We start from the raw sequence: 19,628 nt of genomic DNA on the forward strand, positions 1-19,628 counted from the left end.
TTGTAGGACTACTGTATGGACAGGACCATTGTAGGACTATTGTATGGAGCAGGACCATTGTAGGACTACTGTATGGAGCAGGACCATTGTAGGACTACTGTATGGACAGGACCATTGTAGGACTAATGTATGGAGCAGGACCATTGTAGGAATACTGTATGGACAGGACCATTGCAGGACTACTGTATGGACAGGACCATTGTAGGAATACTGTATGGACAGGACCATTGTAGGACAACTGTATGGATAGGACCATTGTAGGACTACTGTATGGACAGGACCATTGTAGGACTACTGTATGGACAGGACCATTGTAGGACTACTATATGGAGCAGGACCATTGTAGGAATAATGTATGGACAGGACCATTGTAGGACTACTGTACGGACAGGACCATTTTAGGAATACTGTATGGACAGGACCATTGTAGGACTACTGTATGGATAGGACCATTGTAGGACTACTGTATGGACAGGACCATTGTAGGACTACTGTATGGACAGGACCATTGTAGGACTACAGTATGGACAGGGCCATTGTAGGACTACTGTATGGAGCAGGGCCATTGTAGGACTGTTGTATGGAGCAGGACCATTGTAGGACTACTGTAGGGAGCAGGACCATTGTAGGACTACAGTATGGAGCAGGACCATTTTAGGACTACTGTATGGACAGGACCATTGTAGGACTACTGTATGGAGCAGGACCATTATAGGACTACTGTATGGACAGGACACTTGTAGGACTAATTTATGGGGCAGGACCATTGTAGGACTATTGTATGGAGCAGGACCATTGTAGGACTACTGTATAGAGCAGGGCCATTGTAGGACTACTGTATGGACAGGACCATTGTAGGACTAATGTATGGGGTAGGACCATTGTAGGACTATTGTATGGAGCAGGACCATTGTAGGACTACTGTAGGGAGAAGGACCATAGTAGGACTAAAGTATGGAGCAGGACCATTGTAGGACTACTGTATGGACAGGACCATTGTACGACTATTGTATGGAGCAGGACCATTGTAGGACTATTGTATGGAGCAGGACCATTGTAGGACTATTGTATGGAGCAGGACCATTGTAGGACTACTGTATGGAGCAGGACCATTGTAGGACTACTGTATGGACAGGACCATTGTAGGACTGATGTATGGAGCAGGACCATTGTAGGACTATTGTATGGAGCAGGACCATTGTAGGACTACTTTAGGGAGAAGGACCATTGTAGGACTAAAGTATGGAGCAGGACCATTGTAGGACTACTGTATGGACAGGACCATTGTAGAACTACTATATGGAGCAGGACCATTGTAGGAATACTGTATGGACAGGACCATTGCAGGACTACTGTATGGACAGGACCATTGTAGGGATACTGTATGGACTGGACCATTGTAGGACTACTGTATGGATAGGACCATTGTAGGACTACTATATGGACAGTACCATTGTAGGACTACTGTATGGACAGGACCATTGTAGGACTGTTGTATGGAGCAGGACCATTGTAGGACTATTGTATGGAGCAGGACCTCTGTAGGACTACTGTAGGGAGCAGGACCATTGTAGGACTAAAGTATGGAGCAGGACCATTGTAGGACTACTGTATGGACAGGACCATTGTAGGACTACAGTATGGAGCAGGACCACTGTAGGACTACTGTATGGAGCAGGACCATTGTTTGACTACTGTATGGAGCAGGGCCGGTGTAGGACCAATGTATGGAGCAGGACCATTGTATGACTATTGTATGGAGCAGGACCATTGTAGGACTACTGTATGGAGCAGGACCATTGTAGGACTACTGTATGGACAGGACCATTGTAGGACTACTGTATGGACAGGACCATGGTAGGACTGCTGTATGGAGCAGGGCCGTTGTAGTACCAATGTATGGAGCAGGACCATTGTATGACTATTGTATGGAACAGGACCATTGTAGGACTACTGTATGGAGCAGGACCATTGCAGAACTACTTTATGGACAGGACCATTGTAGGACTACTGTATGGACAGGACCATTGTATGACTACTGTATGGAGCAGGACCATTATATGACTAATGTATGGACAGGACCATTGTAGGACTAATATATCGGGCAGGACCATTGTAGGACTATTGTATGGAGCAGGACCATTGTAGGACTACTGTATGGAGAAGGACCATTGTAGGACTACTGTATGGACAGGACCATTGTAGGACTACTGTATGGACAGGACCATTGTAGGACTACTGTATAGACAGGACCATTGTAGGACTACAGTATGGACAGGACCTTTGTAGGACTACTGTATGGACAGGACCATTGTAGGACTACTGTATGGAGCAGGACCATTGTATGACTACTGTATGGAGCAGGGACATTGTAGGACTACTGTATGGACAGGACCATTGTAGGATTAATATATGGAGCAGGAAAATTGTAGGACTATTGTATGGAGCAGGACCATTGTATTACTACTGCATGGAGCAGGACCATTGTAGGAGTACTGTATGGATCAGGACCATTATAGGACTAAAATATGGAGCAGGACCTTTGTAGGACTACTGTATGGACAGGACCATTGTAGGACTACTGTATGGAGCAGGACCATTGTAGGACTACTGTATGGAGCAGGACCATTGTAGGACTACTGTAGGGAGCAGGACCATTGTAGGACTAATGTATGGAGCAGGACCATTGTAGGACTACTGTATGGAGCAAGACCATTGTAGGACTACTGTATGGACAGGACCATTGTAGGACTACTGTATGGAGCAGGACCATTGTAGGACTACTGTATGGACAGGACCATTGTAGGACTACTGTATGGAGCAGGACCATATTATTATTATTATTATTATTATTATTATTATATTATTATTATTATATTATTATTATTATTATTCATTGTAGGACTACTGTATGGAGCAGGACCATTGTTTGACTACTGTATGGAGCAGGACCATTGTAGGACCAATGTATGGAGCAGGACCATTGTATGACTATTGTATGGAGCAGGACCATTGTAGGACTACTGTATAGAGCAGGACCATTGTAGGACTACTGTATGGAGCAGGACCATTATAGGACTATTGTATGGAGCAGGACCATTGTAGGACTACTGTAGGGAGCAGGACCATTGTAGGACTAAAGTATGGAGCAGGACCATTGTAGGACCACTGTATGGACAGGGCCATTGTAGGACAACTGTATGGACAGGACCATTGTAGGACTACTATATGGAGCAGGACCATTGTAGGACTACTGTATGGACAGGACCATTGTAGGACTACTGTATGGAGCAGGGCCATTGTAGGACTACTATATGGAGCAGGACCATTGTAGGACTACTGTATGGACAGGACCATTGTAGGACTACAGTATGGACAGGAATATTGTAGGACTACTGTATGGACAGGACCATTGTAGGACTAATGTATGGGGTAGGACCATTGTAGGACTATTGTATGGAGCAGGACAATTGTAGGAATACTGTAGGGAGCAGGACCATTGTAGGACTAAAGTATGGAGCAGGACCTTTGTAGGACTACTGTATGGACAGGACCATTGTAGGACTACTGTATGGAGCAGGACCATTGTAGGACTACTGTATGACAGGACCATTGTAGGACTACTGTATGGAGCAGGACCATTGTAGGACTACTGCATAGACAGGACCATTGTAGGACTATTGTATGGAGCAGGACCATTACAGGACTACTGTAAGGACAGGACCATTGTAGGACTACTATATGGAGCAGGACCATTGTAGGACTAAAGTATGGAGCAGGACCTTTGTAGGACTACTGTATGGACAGGACCATTGTAGGACTACTGTATGGAGCAGGACCATTGTAGGACTACTGTATGGACAGGGCCATTGTAGGACTAATGTATGGAGCAGGAAAATTGTAGGACTACTGTATGGACAGGACCATTGTAGGACTACTGTATGGAGCAGGACCATTGTAGGACTACTGTATGACAGGACCATTGTAGGACTACTGTATGGAGCAGGACCATTGTAGGACTACTGTATGGAGCAGGACCATTGTAGGATTACCGTATGGAGCAGGACCATTGTAGGACTACTGTATGACAGGACCATTGTAGGACTACTGTATGGAGCAGGACCATTGTAGGACTACTGTATGGAGCAGGACCATTGTAGGACTACTGTATGGACAGGACCATTGTAGGACTACTGTATGGATAGGACCATTTTAGGACTACTGTATTGACAGGACCATTGTAGGACTACAGTATGGAGCAGGACCATTGTAGGACTACTGTATTGACAGGACCATTGTAGGACTACAGTATGGACAGGAATATTGTAGGACTACTGTATGCAGCAGGACCTTTGTAGGACTACTGTATGGACAGGACCATTGAATGACTACTGTATGGAGCAGGACCATTGTAGGACCAATGTATGGAGCAGGACCATTGCAGGACTACTGTATGGACAGGACCATTGTAGGACTAATTTATGGAGCAGGACCATTGTAGGACTACAGTATGGACAGGAATATTGTAGGACTACTGTATGCAGCAGGACCTTTGTAGGACTACTGTATGGACAGGACCATTGAAGGACTACTGTATGGAGCAGGACCATTGTAGGACCAATGTATGGAGCAGGACCATTGCAGGACTACTGTATGGACAGGACCATTGTAGGACTATTGTATGGAGCAGGACCATTGTAGGACTACTGTAGGGAGCAGGACCATTGTAGGACTAAAGTATGGAGCAGGACCATTGTAGGACTACTGTATGGACAGGACCATTGTAGGACTACTCTATGGAGCAGGACCATTGTAGGACTACTGTATGGACAGGACCATTGTAGGACTAATGTATGGAGCAGGACTATTGTAGGACTATTGTATGGAGCAGGACCATTGTAGGACTAATGTATGGAGCAGGACCATTGTAGGACTATTGTATGGAGCAGGACCATTGTAGGACTACTGTAAGGACAGGACCATTGTAGGACTAATGTATGGACAGGACCATTGTAGGACTACTGTATGGAGTAGGACCATTGTTGGACTACTGTATGGACAGGACCATTGTTGGACTACTGTATGGACAGGACCATTGTAGGACTACTGTATGGACAGGACCATTGTAGGACTACTATATGGACAGGACCATTGTAGGACTAATGTATGGAGCAGGAAAATTGTAGGACTATTGTATGGAGCAGGACCATTGTAGGTTTACTGTATGGAGCTGGATCATTGTAGGACTAAAGTATGGAGCAGGACCATTGTAGGACTACTGTATGGACAGGACCATTGTATGACTACTGTATGGAGCAGGACCATTGTAGGACTAATGTATGGAGCAGGACATTTACATTTACATTTACGTCATTTAGCAGACGCTCTTTTCCAGAGCGACTTACAAATTGGTGCATTCACCTTATAGCCAGCGGGATAACCACTTTACAATATTTGTTATTTATTTGTTCTCTTTTTCTGGGGGGGGGGGGGGGGGGTAAGGGGGGGTAGAAGGATTACTTTATCCTATCCCAGGTATTCCTTAAAGAGATGGGGTTTAAAGTGTCTCCGGAAGGTGGTGAGAGAGGGAGCTTGTTCCACCATTGGGGTGCCAGAGCAGCGAACAGTTTTGACTGGGCTGAGCAGGAACTGTGCTTCCGCAGAGGTAGGGGGGCCAGCAGGCCAGAGGTGGACCATTGTAGGACTACTGTATGGACAGGACCATTATAGGTCTAATGTATGGACAGGACCATTGTAGTACTAATGTATGGAGCAGGACCATGTCATTTTATTGAATGGTTTTCCTCCTTTGCCTGTCCTTCTTCCAACAGTAGGGCCTGCTCCGCTCCTTCTTCCAACAGTAGGGCCTGCTCCGCTCCTTCTCCCAACAGTAGGGCCTGCTCTGATGAGACTGGAGAATGTGGTGATGAGGCTGGAGAATGTGGTGATGAGGCTGGAGAATGTGGTGATGAGGCTGGAGAATGTGGTGATGAGGCTGGAGAATGTGGTGTTGAGGCTGGAGAATGTGGTGATGAGGCTGGAGAATGTGGTGATGAGGCTGGAGAATGTGGTGATGAGGCTGGAGAATGTGGTGATGAGATTGGAGAATGTTGTGATGAGACTGGAGAATGTGGTGATGAGACTTGTGGGAACCTTACGTTGGTAAGGGGAGAAACGTCACCATGGACAACTTCTCCACTTCACTGTCATTGGAGAACAAGTTGATTGCAAAGAAAACAAGCCTTGCTGGCACCATAAACAAAGTGAGATGGGAGCTCCCTCCCTCTGAGAAAAACAGCAGTTGTGCTCCACTACCGAGCTGAAGAATGACAAGACAATGGGAACACAAAGAGAAAACTGGAGCTTATTACCCACTACAACCAAACAAAGGGTCAAAGTGTGTCAAGCAAGTGAATGTTATGAAATATTTGCGTCAACTGTTAAGGGAAAACGGATAACTGAAATCCAACTGACGCCATTGTCCTGATCCATCCACACAATGTAAACTGCTGTCATACTGACACATTCATTATAATGCCATTATGGCTTTTGTGCTGATTTACATTATTTATCAAGGCTACTTGGTACTTATAGTGATGTTTAGGCTACTGATGTTTTCATCATTTAACGCTCATCTTGCTGACTGTGTATTTTGGTGGTTGGGGTACATACAGCCAGGGGGAACAGTATTTGATCCCCTGCTGATTTTGTACGTTTGCCCACTGACAAAGACATGATCCGTCTATAATTTTAATGGTAGGTTTATTTGAACAGTGAGAGACAGAATAACAAACAAAAAATCCAGAAAAATCTAATGTCAAAAATGTTATAAATTGATTTGCGTTTTAATGAGGGAAATAAGTATTTGACCCCTCTGCAAAACATGACTTAGTACTTGGTGGCAAAACCCTTGTTGGCAATCACAGAGGTCAGACGTTTCTTGTAGTTGGCCACCAGGTTTGCACACATCTCAGGAGGGATTTTGTTCCACTCCTCTTTGCAGAGCTTCTCCAAGTCATTAAGATTTCGAGGCTGACGTTTGGCAACTCGAACCTTCAGCTCCCTCCACTGATTTTCTATGGGATTAAGGTCTGGAGACTGGCTAGGCCACTCCAGGACCTGAATGTACTTCTTCTTGAGCCACTCCTTTGTTGCCTTGGCCGTGTGTTTTGGGTCATTGTCATGCTGGAATACCCATCCACGACCCATTTTCAATGCCCTGGCTGAGGGAAGGAGGTTCTCACCCAAGATTTGACGGTAAATGGCCCCGTCCATCGTCCCTTTGATGCAAGGAAGTTGTCCTGTCTCCTTAGCAGAAAAACACCCCCAAAGCATAATGTTTCCACCTCCATGTTTGACGGTGGGGATGGTGTTCTTGGGGTCATAAGCAGCATTCCTCCTCCTCCAAACACAGCAAGTTGAGTTGATGCCAAAGAGCTCGATTTTGGTCTCATCTGACCACAATACTTTCACCCAGTTCTCCTCTGAATCATTCAGATGTTCATTGGCAAATTTCAGACGGGCCTGTATATGTGCTTTCTTGAGCAGGGGGACCTTGCGGGCGCTGCAGGATTTCAGTCCTTCACGGCGTAGTGTGTTACCAATTGTTTTCTTGGTGACTATGGTCCCAGCTGCCTGGAGATCATTAACAAGATCCTCCCGTGTAGTTCTGGGCTGATTCCTCACGGTTTCATGCAACTCCACAAGGTGAGATCTTGCATGGAGCCCCAGGCCGAAGGAGAATGACAGGTCTTTTGTGTTTCTTCCATTTGCGAATAATCGCACCAACTGTTGTCACCTTCTCACCAAGCTGCTTGGTGATGGTCTTGTAGCCCATTCCAGCCTTGTGTAGGTCTACAATCTTGTCCCTGACATCCTTGGAGAGCTCTTTGGTCTTGGCCATGGTGGAGAGTTTGGAATCTGATTGATTTGACTGCTTCTTTTTTTTCTTTTTCTTTTACCTTTATTTAACCAGGTAAGCCAGTTGAGAACAAGTTCTCATTTACAACTGCGACCTGGCCAAGATAAAGCAAAGCAGTGCGATAAAAACAACAACACAGAGTTACATATGGGGTAAAACAAAACATAAAGTCAAAAATGTTTAAGTTATGGAAGTAAGGCAATAAATAGGCCATAGCGCAAAATAGTTACAATTTCGTATTAACACTGGAATGATAGATGTGCAAAAGATGATGTGCAAATAGAGATACTGGGGTGTAAATGAGCAAAATAAATAACAATATAGGGATGAGGTAGTTGGGTGGGCTAATTTCAGATGGGCTGTGTACAGGTGCAGTGATCGGAAGCTGCTCTGACAACTGACGCTTAAAGTTAGTGAGGGAGATAAGAGTCTCCAGCTTCAGAGATTTTTGCAGTTCATTCCAGTCATTGGCAGCAGAGAACTGGAAGGAATGGCGGCCAAAGGAGGTGTTGGCTTTGGGGATGACCAGTGAGATATACCTGCTGGAGCGCATACTACGGGTAGGTGTTGCTATGGTGACCAGTGAGCTAAGATAAGACAGGGATTTGCCTAGCAGTGATTTATAGATGGCCTGGAGCCAGTGGGTTTGGCGACTAATATGTAGTAAGGGCCAGCCAACGAGAGCGTACATGTCACAATGGTGGGTAGTATATGGGCTTTGGTGACAAAACGGATGGCACTGTGATAGACTACATCCAATTTGCTGAGTAGAGTGTTGGAGGCTATTTTGTAAATGACATCGCCGAAGTCAAGGATCGGTAGGATAGTCAGTTTTACGAGGGCATGTTTGGCAGTTTGACATCTTCTGTGGACAGATGTCTTTTATACAGGTAACAAACTAAGATTAGGAGCACTCCCTTTAAGAGTGTGCTCCTAATCTCAGCTCGTTACCTGTATAAAAGACACCTGGGAACGAGAAATCTTTCTGATTGAGAGGGGGTCAAATACTTATTTCCCTCATTAAAACGCAAATCAATTTATACAATTTTTTACATGCGTTTTTCTGGATTTTTTGTTGTTATTCTGTCTCTCACTGTTCAAATTAACCTACCATTAAAATTATAGACTGATAATTTCGTGGGCAAACATACAAAATCAGCAGGGGATCAAATACTTTTTTCCCTCACTGTATTTGAAGAATCTCAAATATAAAATATGTTTTGATTTGTTTAACACTTTTTTTGTTTTGGTTACTATATGATTCCATATGTGTTAATTCATAGTTCTGATGTCTTCACTATTATTCTACAATATAAAAAATAGTAAAAATAAAGAAAAACCCTTGAATGAGTAGGCGTGTCCAAACCTGAGTAGGTGTGTCAACTTTTGACTGGTACTGTACATATCTACCTCAATTACTGTACCTTGTACCCCTGCACATCGACTCCGTACTGGTACCCCGTGTATATAGCCAAGTTATCGTTACTCATTGTGGATTTATTCCTTGTGTTATTAATTTTCTATTATTTATTGTCTTTCTCTCTGTATTGTTGGGAAGGGCCTATAAGTCAGCATTTCACTGTTAGTCTACACCTGTTGTTTACGAAGCATGTGTCAAATAAAATTTGATTTGAAAACATGAAATTACCCCAGGAATCCATTGAACATCGCTCAGATATGCACAAAAATTATTTAACATTCAAAATGGGTGAATCTTTCCTTTAACTCCCACCACATTCCCCATCTCTCTCTCGCTCTCACTTTATCTCTCTCTCTCTCTCTCCACTTTCTCCATCCCTTTCAGCATAATAATGTGTATTATGGCCAGAGGAAGAAAAGACAAGAGAAGAGAAGAGTGTTCCCTCCTGGTTTCATGTATAATTAGCAGCCCTGTCAGTGTTTCTGTCTGTCACCTTCTTTCTCCCCTCCCTCTTGCTATGGAGAAGAGACATATATAACTGCCTGCCATCCCTGGTGGTGACTGTGATTGGGGAGAGGAAGTTGTCATTATTCCTACATGGCACTAAGGAAAATGTATCATCACCACAGGGGGTTTCATTATGTGAACAAATTACTGTGGAGGGAGGGAGGGAGATGCCTGTACAGATAATTGGAATCAAATGCTACATAAAAAAATATCTTCACATCGGTCACTGAGTATTTTTTAAATGAGTGGAAAAAGACTAGGATTCAGTGACTAGTTTGCCTTAAATATCTGTTGAAATGAGTGAAGACTAGAAGTCCTGGGTCTTGTGACATAGTGTGTAAAATTGTGTGTAGTGTGTAAAATAGCCTCTCTTCTCATGCAATCTGAATCACAGCATTGTCCCCTGAATATCCAAACATGGGTTCATCAAATATCTAGAGCCTCACACCTCAGACTTTATGGTTAAATCAGACACTTTAGCTAACAGAAAACAGAGGAGAGAGAGAGAGACAGAGAGAGAGAGAGACAGAGAGAGGAGAGAGAGAGAGAGACACAGAGAGAGAGAGAGAGAGAGAGAGAGAGAGAGAGAGAGAGAGAGAGAGAGAGAGAGAGAGACACAGAGACACAGAGAGAGAGAGAGAGAGAGAGAGTAATTGTGAGAGAAGTAGAGAGAGCGAGAAGGAAAGAGTTAAACGAAACACACAGAGAGAGAGAGAGAGAGAGAGAGAGGGAGAAGGAGAGGGATTGAGATCGTGAGAGAGAGAGAGAGAGAGAGAGAGAGTAATTGTGAGAAAAGTAGAGAGAGAGAAGAAAAGAGAGTTAAACGAAACACACACAGAGAGAGAGAGAGAGAGAATGAGAGAGAGAGAGGGAGGGAGAGAGAGAGGGAGAGAGACAGAGAGCGAGAGAGAGAGAAAGAGGAGAGGGATTGAGATCGTGATAGAGAGAGAGAGTAATTGTGAGAGAAGTAGAGAGAGAGAGAAGGAAAGACAGTTAAACGAAACACAGAGAGGGAGAGAGAGAGAGAGAGACAGAGAGAGAGGGAGAGAGAGGGAGAGAGAGAGAGAGAGGGAGAGGGATTGAAATCGTGAGAGAGAGAGAGAGAGAGTAATTGTGAGAGAAGTAGAGAGAGAGAGAGAGAGAGAAGGAAAGGGAGTTAAACGAAACACAGAGAGAGAGCAAGAGAGAGAGAGAAAGAGGGAGAGAAAGAGAGGGAGAGAGGAAGAGAGGGAGAGAGGGAGAGAGAGAGAGAGAAGGAAAGAGAGTTAAGCGAAACAGTACAGCTCAGAACAGCCCCTAGAGATAGAGAGAGAGAGAGAGAGAACAAGTGAAACACAATGTAAGGTTTATCCAGGTGCTCAGCTCAGTGGTTCCTTACCTGGATCCGTCTGGCAGCTTTCTGTCGAAGGAGGTGGATCGTGGGATAGCAGTCTGTCCCTGCTGGAGGACCTGCTGTCCAATCCTGTCTCTGTCTGCCCGGTCGGGGTGTCCCTGGGTGGGGGAACCCCGGGCAGGGGTGTTGGTGTTGGGATGGGAGGGCTGACCTGCTGGCGTGGGTACCCTGTGCCAGGTGGTGTTTCGTCTAAATGGGGTCTTGTACTCACATGGTGTCCCTTCACTGTCCAACTTATACTCTACCATGGGGGATACGGTAGAGCTCAGAACAGCCCCTAGAGAGAGAGAGAGAGAGAGAGAGAGAGAGAGAGAGAGAGAGAGAGAGAGAGAGAGAGAGAGATAGAGAGAGAGGAGAGAGAGAGAGAGAGAGAGAGAGTAGAGAGAGAGAGAGAGAGAGAGAGAGAGAGAGAGAGAGAGTAGAGAGAGAGAGAGAAGAGAGAGAGAGAGAGAGAGACAGAGAGACAGAGAGACAGAGACACAGAGAGAGAGAGAGACAGAGAGACAGAGAGAGAGAGAGAGACAGAGAGAGAGAGAGACAGAGAGACAGAGAGAGAGAGAGAGAGAGAGAGACAGAGAGAGAGAGAGAGAGAGAGAGAGAGAGAGAGAGAGAGAGAGAGAGAGAGAGAGAGAGAGAGAAGAAGAAGAAGAAGAAGAAGAAGAAGAAAATATGTCAAACAGAAATTCAAGGGAGGGAGGGAGGGAGGGAGGGAGGGAGGGAGGGAGGGAGGGAAAAAGAGAGAGAGAAGCCCAGAGGTTAGCAACGTGCTCAAGGCAATAACAACAACACAGCAACTGTTCCATTTCTGACTGTCTCACTGGACTGAGATCATCATAAAGAGGTCAAGGGCATCTAGATCCCTGGAAGAGAAGACATTCCCCTCTATATCTATATCAGCTAACTAACTCCCACCTCCCTCCTTACTCCTTCACTACCGCCTCCCTCCCACTTCCGTCTTTCCCTACCTCCTCCCACCCTCCTCCCTCCTTCCCTACCTCCTCCATCCCTCCTTCCTCCTTCCCTACCTCCTCCCTCCCTCCTTCCCTACCTCCTCCCTCCCTTCTTCTTCCTTCCCTACCTCCTCCCTCCCTCCTTCCCTAACTCCTCCCTCCCTCCCTCCTTACATCTTCCTTACCTCCTTCCCTACCTCCTCCCTCTCTCCTTCCCTCCCTCCTTCCTCCTTCCTTACCTTCTTTCCTACCTCCTTCCTCCTTACCTACCTGTAACTAATGTAACTAATAGTGTGTATAACTAGTGGTGTGTGTATAACTAGTGATGTGTATAACTAGTGGTGTGTGTATAACTAGTGGCGTGTGTATAACTAGTGTTGAGTATAACTAGTGGTGTGTGTATATCTAGTGATGTGTGTATAACTAGTGGTGTGTGTATAACTAGTGGTGTGTATAACTAGTGGTGTGTATAACTAGTGGTGTGTATAACTAGTAGTGTGTGTATAACTAGTGGTGTGTGTATAACTAGTGGTGTGTATAACTAGTGGTGTGTGTATAACTGGTGGTGTGTATAACTAGTGGTGTGTTTATAACTAGTGGTGTGTATAACTAGTGGTGTGTGTTTAACTAATGGTGTATATAACTAGTGGTGTGTATTACTAGTGGTGTGTCTAACTAGTGGTGTGTGTATAACTAGTGGTGCGTACAACTAGTGGTGTGTGTATAATTAGTGGTGTTTATAACTAGTGGTGTGTGTATAACTAATGGTGTGTATAACTAGTGGTGTGTGTATAACTAGTGATGTGTATAACTAGTGTTGTGTGTATAACTAGTGGCGTGTGTATAACTAGTGTTGAGTATAACTAGTGGTGTGTGTATATCTAGTGATGTGTGTATAACTAGTGGTGTGTGTATAACTAGTGGTGTGTATAACTAGTGGTGTGTGTATAACTGGTGGTGTGTGTATAACTAGTGGTGTGTGTATAACTAGTGGTGTGTGTATAACTAGTGGTGTGTGTATAACTAGTGTTGTGTGTATAACTAGTGGTGTGTATAACTAGTGGTGTGTGTATAACTGGTGGTGTGTATAACTAGTGGTGTGTGTATAACTAGTGGTGTGTATAACTAGTGGTGTGTGTATAACTAGTGGTGTGTTTATAACTAGTGGTGTGTATAACTAGTGGTGTGTGTATAACTAGTGGTGTGTATAACTAGTGGTGTGTATAACTAGTGGTGTGTGTATAACTAGTGGTGTGTATAACTAGTGGTGTGTGTATAACTAGTGGTGTGTATAACTAGTGGTGTGTATAACTAGTGGTGTGTGTATAACTACTGTTGTGTGTATAACTAGTGGTGTGTATAACTAGTGGTGTGTGTATAACTGGTGGTGTGTATAACTAGTGGTGTGTGTATAACTAGTGGTGTGTATAACTAGTGGTGTGAGTATAACTAGTGGTGTGTATAACTAGTGGTGTGTGTATAACTAGTGATGTGTATAACTGGTGGTGTGTGTATAACTAGTGGTGTGAGTATAACTAGTGGAGTGTGTATAACTAGTGGTGTGTATAACTAGTGATGTGTATAACTAGTGGTGTGAGTATAACTAGTGGTGTGTATAACTAGTGGTGTGTGTATAACTAGTGGTGTGTGTATACCTAGTGATGTGTATAACTAGTGGTAAGTGTATAACTAGTGGTGTGTGTATAACTAGTGGTGTGAGTATAACTAGTGGAGTGTGTATAACTAGTGGTGTGTGTATAACTAGTGGTGTGTATATAACTAGTGGTGTGTATATAACTAGTGGTGTGTGTATAACTAGTGGTGTGTGTAAAACTAGTGGTGTGTATAACTAGTGGTGTGTGTATAACTAGTGGTGTGTGTACAACTAGTGGTGTGTGTATAACTAGTGGTGTGTGTATAACTAGTGGTGTGTGTATAACTAGTGGTGTGTATAACTAGTGGTGTGTATAACTCGTGGTGTGTATATAACTAATGGTGTGTATAACTAGTGGTGTGTGTATAACTAGTGATGTGTGTATAACTAGTGGTGTGTGTATAACTAGTGGTGTGTGTATAACTAGTGGTGTGTATAACTAGTGGTGTGTGTATAACTAGTGGTGTGTGTATAACTAGTGGTGTGTGTATAACTAGTGGTGTGTATAACTAGTGGTGTGTGTGTATAACTAGTGATGTCTTTAACTAGTGGAGTGTGTATAACTAGTGGTGTGTTTATAACTAGTGGTGTGTATAACTAGTGGTGTGTGTATAACTAGTAGTGTGTGTATAACTAGTGGTGTGTGTATAGCTAGTTATGTGTATTACTAGTGATGTGTGTATAACTAGTGGTGTGAGTATAACTAGTGGTGTGTATAACTAGTGGTGTGTGTATTACTAGTCGTGTGTGTATAACTAGTGGTGTGTGTATAACTAGGGATGTGTATAACTAGTGGTGTGTTTATAACTAGTGGTCTGTGTATAACTAGTGGTGTGAGTATAACTAGTGGAGTGTGTATAACTAGTGTTGTGTGTATAACTAGTGGTGTGTATATAACTAGTGGTGTGTGTAAAACTAGTGGTGTGTGTAAAACTAGTGGTGTGTGTATAACTAGTGGTGTGTTAATAACTAGTGGTGTGTATAAATAGTGGTGTGTATAACTAGTGGTGTGTGTGTAACTAATGGTGTGTATAACTAGTGGTGTGTGTATAACTAGTGATCTGTATAACTAGTGTTGTGTGTATAACTAGTGGCGTGTGTATAACTAGTGTTGTGTATAACTAGTGGTGTGTGTATATCTAGTGATGTGTGTATAACTAGTGGTGTGTGTATAACTAGTGGTGTGTAAAACTAGTGGTGTGTGTATAACTGGTGGTGTGTGTATAACTAGTGGTGTGTGTATAACTAGTGGTGTGTGTATAACTAGTGGTGTGTGTATAACTAGTGGTGTGTGTATAACTAGTGGTGTGTATAACTAGTGGTGTGTGTATAACTTGTGGTGTGTTTATAACTAGTGGTGTGTATAACTAGTGGTGTGTGTATAACTAGTGGTGTGTATAACTAGTGGTGTGTATAACTAGTGGTGTGTGTATAACTAGTGGTGTGTGTATAACTAGTGGTGTGTGTATAGCTAGTGTTGTGTATAACTAGTGGTGTGTGTATATCTAGTGATGTGTATAACTAGTGGTGTGTGTATAACTAGTGGTGTGTGTATAACTATGGGTGTGTATAACTAGTTGTATGTGTATAACTAGTGATGTGTGTATAACTAGTGGTGTGTGTGTAACTAGTGGTGTGTATAACTAGTGGTGTGTATAACTAGTAGTGTGTGTATAACTAGTGGTGTGTGTATAACTAGTGGTGTGTATAACTAGTAGTGTGTGTATAACTAGTGGTGTGTATAACTAGTGGTGTGTTTATAACTAGTGGTGTGTATAACTAGTGGTGTGTGTTTAACTAATGGTGTATATAACTAGTGGTGTGTATTACTAGTGGTGTGTCTAACTAGTGGTGTGTGTATAACTAGTGGTGCGTACAACTAGTGGTGTGTGTATAATTAGTGGTGTTTATAACTAGTGGTGTGTGTATAACTAGTGGTGTGTGTATAACTAGTGTTGTGTGTATAACTAGTGTTGTGTGTATAACAGGTGGTGTGTATAACTAGTTGTGTGTGTATAACTAGTGGTGTGTATAACTAGTGGTGTGTGTATAACTAGTGGTGTGAATAACTAGTGGTGTGTGTATAACTAGTGGTGTGTCTATAACTAGTGGTGTGTATAACTAGTGGTGTGTATAACTCATGGTTTGTGTATAACTAATGGTGTGTATAACTAGTGGTGTGTGTATAACTAGTGGTGTGTATAACTAGTGGTGTGTGTATATCTAGTGGTGTGTATAACTAGTGGTGTGTATAACTAGTGGTGTGTGTATAACTAGTGGTGTTTATAACTAGTGGTGTGTGTATAACTAGTGGTGTGTGTATAACTAGTGGTGTGTGTATAACTAGTGATGTGTATAACTAGTGGAGTGTGTATAACTAGTGGTGTGTATAACTAGTGGTGTGTATAACTAGTGGTGTGTGTATAACTACATTTACATTTTACATTTTAGTCATTTAGCAGACGCTCTTAACCAGAGCGACTTACGGTGTTTATAACTAGTGGTGTGTGTATAACTAGTGGTGTGTGTATAACTAGTGGTGTGTGTATAACTAGTGGTGTGTGTATAACTTGTGATGTGTATAACTAGTGGAGTGTGTATAACTAGTGGTGTGTATAACTAGTGGTGTGTATAACTAGTGGTGTGTGTATAACTAGTGGTGTGTTTATAACTAGTGGTGTGTATAACTAGTGGTGTGTATAACTAGTGGTGTGTGTATAACTAGTGATGTGTATAACTAGTGGAGTGTGTATAACTAGTGGTGTGTTTATAACTAGTGGTGTGTATAACTAGTGGTGTGTGTATAACTAGTAGTGTGTGTATAACTAGTGGTGTGTGTATAGCTAGTGATGTGTATTACTAGTGATGTGTGTATAACTAGTGGTGTGTATAACTAGTGGATAGTTTAACTAGATTAACTACTCTGTGCCTCAAACCATGTTGCAACACCTCATTATCCAGATCAACAACTCTGTGCCTCAAACCATGTTGCCACGGCTCATTTTCCAGATGAACTACTCCGTCCCTCAAACCATGTTGCCACACCTCATTCTCCAGATTAACTACTGTATCCTAGATTCCAAAATGGCATAGTAGTGTGGTCGTGTTCTTTGTTGTGTGTCCGTGTAAATAGCCAGTTTTTTGTATTTATTGGTATTTTTCGTAAATGTTTCCTTATCACACTTTTCGTCCTTCTACTAAATATATTTTCCTGCAACCCGCCTCACTCAATGTGGAACGGATTCTATTATTTACTCACCTTTATCTAGAATCTCCAGTTGAAACTAGCCAGCCAGCTAACTAGCTACTTGCTATTAGCCACCGTCAGCGGTTTTCACCCAGAACATCGGATTTTCTGCCGGAATCACTAAATCACTGGACCTTTAACACTGGATCATCGCAAGATAGTTAGATAGCTCCTTTGTCCCACCCCCCATACATGCGGAGACCGACTCAATTGGTGCCTCCAGTGATGCTATCTCTTTCATTGTTACCCAACGCTTAGGTTTACCTCCACTGTATTCATATCCTTCCATATCCTTGTCTGTATATAATGCCCTGAATCTATTCTACAACACACGGAAATCTGCCCCCTTTATTCTCTGTACCCAACGCATTAGAAGACCAGTTCTTAAAGCCTTTAGTCGTATCCTTATTCTACTCCTCCTCTGTTCCTCTGGTAATGTAGAGGTTAACCCAGGCCCTGCAGCCCCCAGTATCACTCCTACTCCCCAGGAGCTATCATTTGTTGACTTCTGTAACCGTAAAAGCCTTGGTTTTCTGCACGTAAATATCAGAAGCCTCCTTCCTAAGTTTGAGTTATTCACTGCGTTAGCACACTCCACCAACCCTGATGTTCTAGCAGTGTCTGAATCCTGGCTTAGGAAGGTCACCAAAAATTAAGAAATGTCCATCCACAACTACAATATTTTCCGTCTAGATAGAACTGCCAAAGGGGGTGGCGTTGCCCAAACAGTTTGAGCTCCTACTTCTAAAAATCCACCTTTCCAGAAAAAAGTCTCTCACTGATGCCGCTTGCTACAGACACCCCTCAGCCCCCAGCTGTGCCCTGGACACCATATGTGAATTGATTGCCCCCCATCTATCCTCAGAGTTCGTACTGCTTGGTGACCTAAACTGGGATATGCTTAACACCCCGGCCATCCTACAATCCAAACTAGATGCCCTCAATCTCACACAAATTATCAACGAACCTACCAGGTACAACCCTAAATCCGTAAACATGGGCACCCTCATAGATATCATCCTGACTAACTTACCCTCTAAATACACCTCCAATGTCTTCAACCAGGATCTCAGCGATCACTGCCTTATTGCCTGCGTCTGTAACGGGTCCGCGGTCAAACGACCACCCCTCATCACTGTCAAACGCTCCCTAAAACACTTTAGCAAGCAGGCCTTTCTAATTGACCTGGCTCAGGTATCCTGGATGGATACTAACCTCATTCCGTCAGTAGAGGATGCCTGGTTGTTCTTTATAAGTGCTTTCCTCTCAATCTTAAATAAACATGCCCCATTAAAAAAATTCAGAACTAAGAACAGATATAGCCCCTGGTTCTCCTCAGACTTGACTGCCCTTGACCAGCACAAAAACATCCTGTGGCGTACTGCATTAGCATCGAATAGCCCCAGCGATATGCAACTTTTCAGGGAAGTTAGGAACCAATATACACAAGTAGTTAGGAAAGCAAAGGCTAGCTTTTTCAAACAGAAATTTGCATCCTGTAGCACTAACTCCAAAACGTTTTGGGACACTGTAAAGTCCATGGAGAATAAGAGCACCTCCTCCCAGCTGCCCACTGCACTGAGGCTAGGAAACACTATCACCACCGATAAATCTACAATAATCGAGAATTTCAACAAGCATTTTTCTACGGCTGGCCATGCTTTCCACCTGGCTACCACTACCCCGGCTACCAGCTCTGCACCCTCCGCTGCAACTTGCCCATGCCCCCCCCCCCCCCCCCCCCACATCTGAGATCCCCAGAGATTGGAAAGCTGCCGTGGTCATCCCCCTCTTCAAAGGGGGTGACACTCTAGATCAAAACTGTTACAGACCTATATCCATCCTGCCCTGCCTTTCGATTTTTTTGAAAGCCAAGTTAACAAACAGATCACCGACCATTTTGAATCCCACAGTACCTTCTCCGCTATGCAATCCGGTTTCCGAGCTGGTCATGGGTGCACCTCAGCCACGCTCAAGGTCCTAAACGACATTATAACCGCGATCGATAATAGACAGTACTGTGCAGCCGTCTTCATCGACCTTGCCAATGCTTTCGACTCTGTCAACCACCGCATTCTTATTGGCAGACTAAATAGCCTTGGTTTCTCAAATGACTGCCTCGCCTGGTTCACCAACTACTTCTTAGATAGAGTTCAATGTGTCAAATCGGAGGGCCTGTTGTCTGGACCTATGGCAGTCTCTATGGGGGTGCCACAGGGTTCAATTCTTGGGATGACTCTTTTCTCCGTGTATATCAATGATGTCGCTCTTGCTGCTGGTGACTCTCAGATCAACCTCTACGCAGACGACACCATTTTGTATATATCTGGCCCTTCGTTGGACACTGTGTTAACAATCCTCCAAAAGAGCTTCAATGCCATACAACACCTCCAACTGCTCTTAAACACTAGTAAAACTAAATGCATGCTCTTCAATCGAACGCTGCTGGCACCCGCCCACCCGACTAGAATCACTACTCTCGGCGGGTCTGACCTAGAGTGGACAACTACAAATACCTAGGTGTCTGGTTAGACTG

General features: G+C 43.6%; 1 pseudogene across 1 annotated transcript in view; it reads right to left on the reverse strand.

Annotated features, from left to right (window-relative positions):
• The window catches only part of LOC311122310 (signal-induced proliferation-associated 1-like protein 2), a 132,849-nt pseudogene that overhangs the window by 40,072 nt on the left and 73,149 nt on the right, over nt 1-19,628 (reverse strand). Inside the window, exon 3 of the transcript in view lies at nt 11,227-11,518. The product of the transcript in view is annotated as a signal-induced proliferation-associated 1-like protein 2 (transcript). The remainder of the gene's footprint in view (nt 1-11,226; nt 11,519-19,628) is intronic.

This window comes from Coregonus lavaretus (genome assembly GCF_964263955.1).
Source record: "Coregonus lavaretus genome assembly, contig: HAP1_SCAFFOLD_1195, whole genome shotgun sequence".
Taxonomy (NCBI): domain Eukaryota; kingdom Metazoa; phylum Chordata; class Actinopteri; order Salmoniformes; family Salmonidae; genus Coregonus; species Coregonus lavaretus.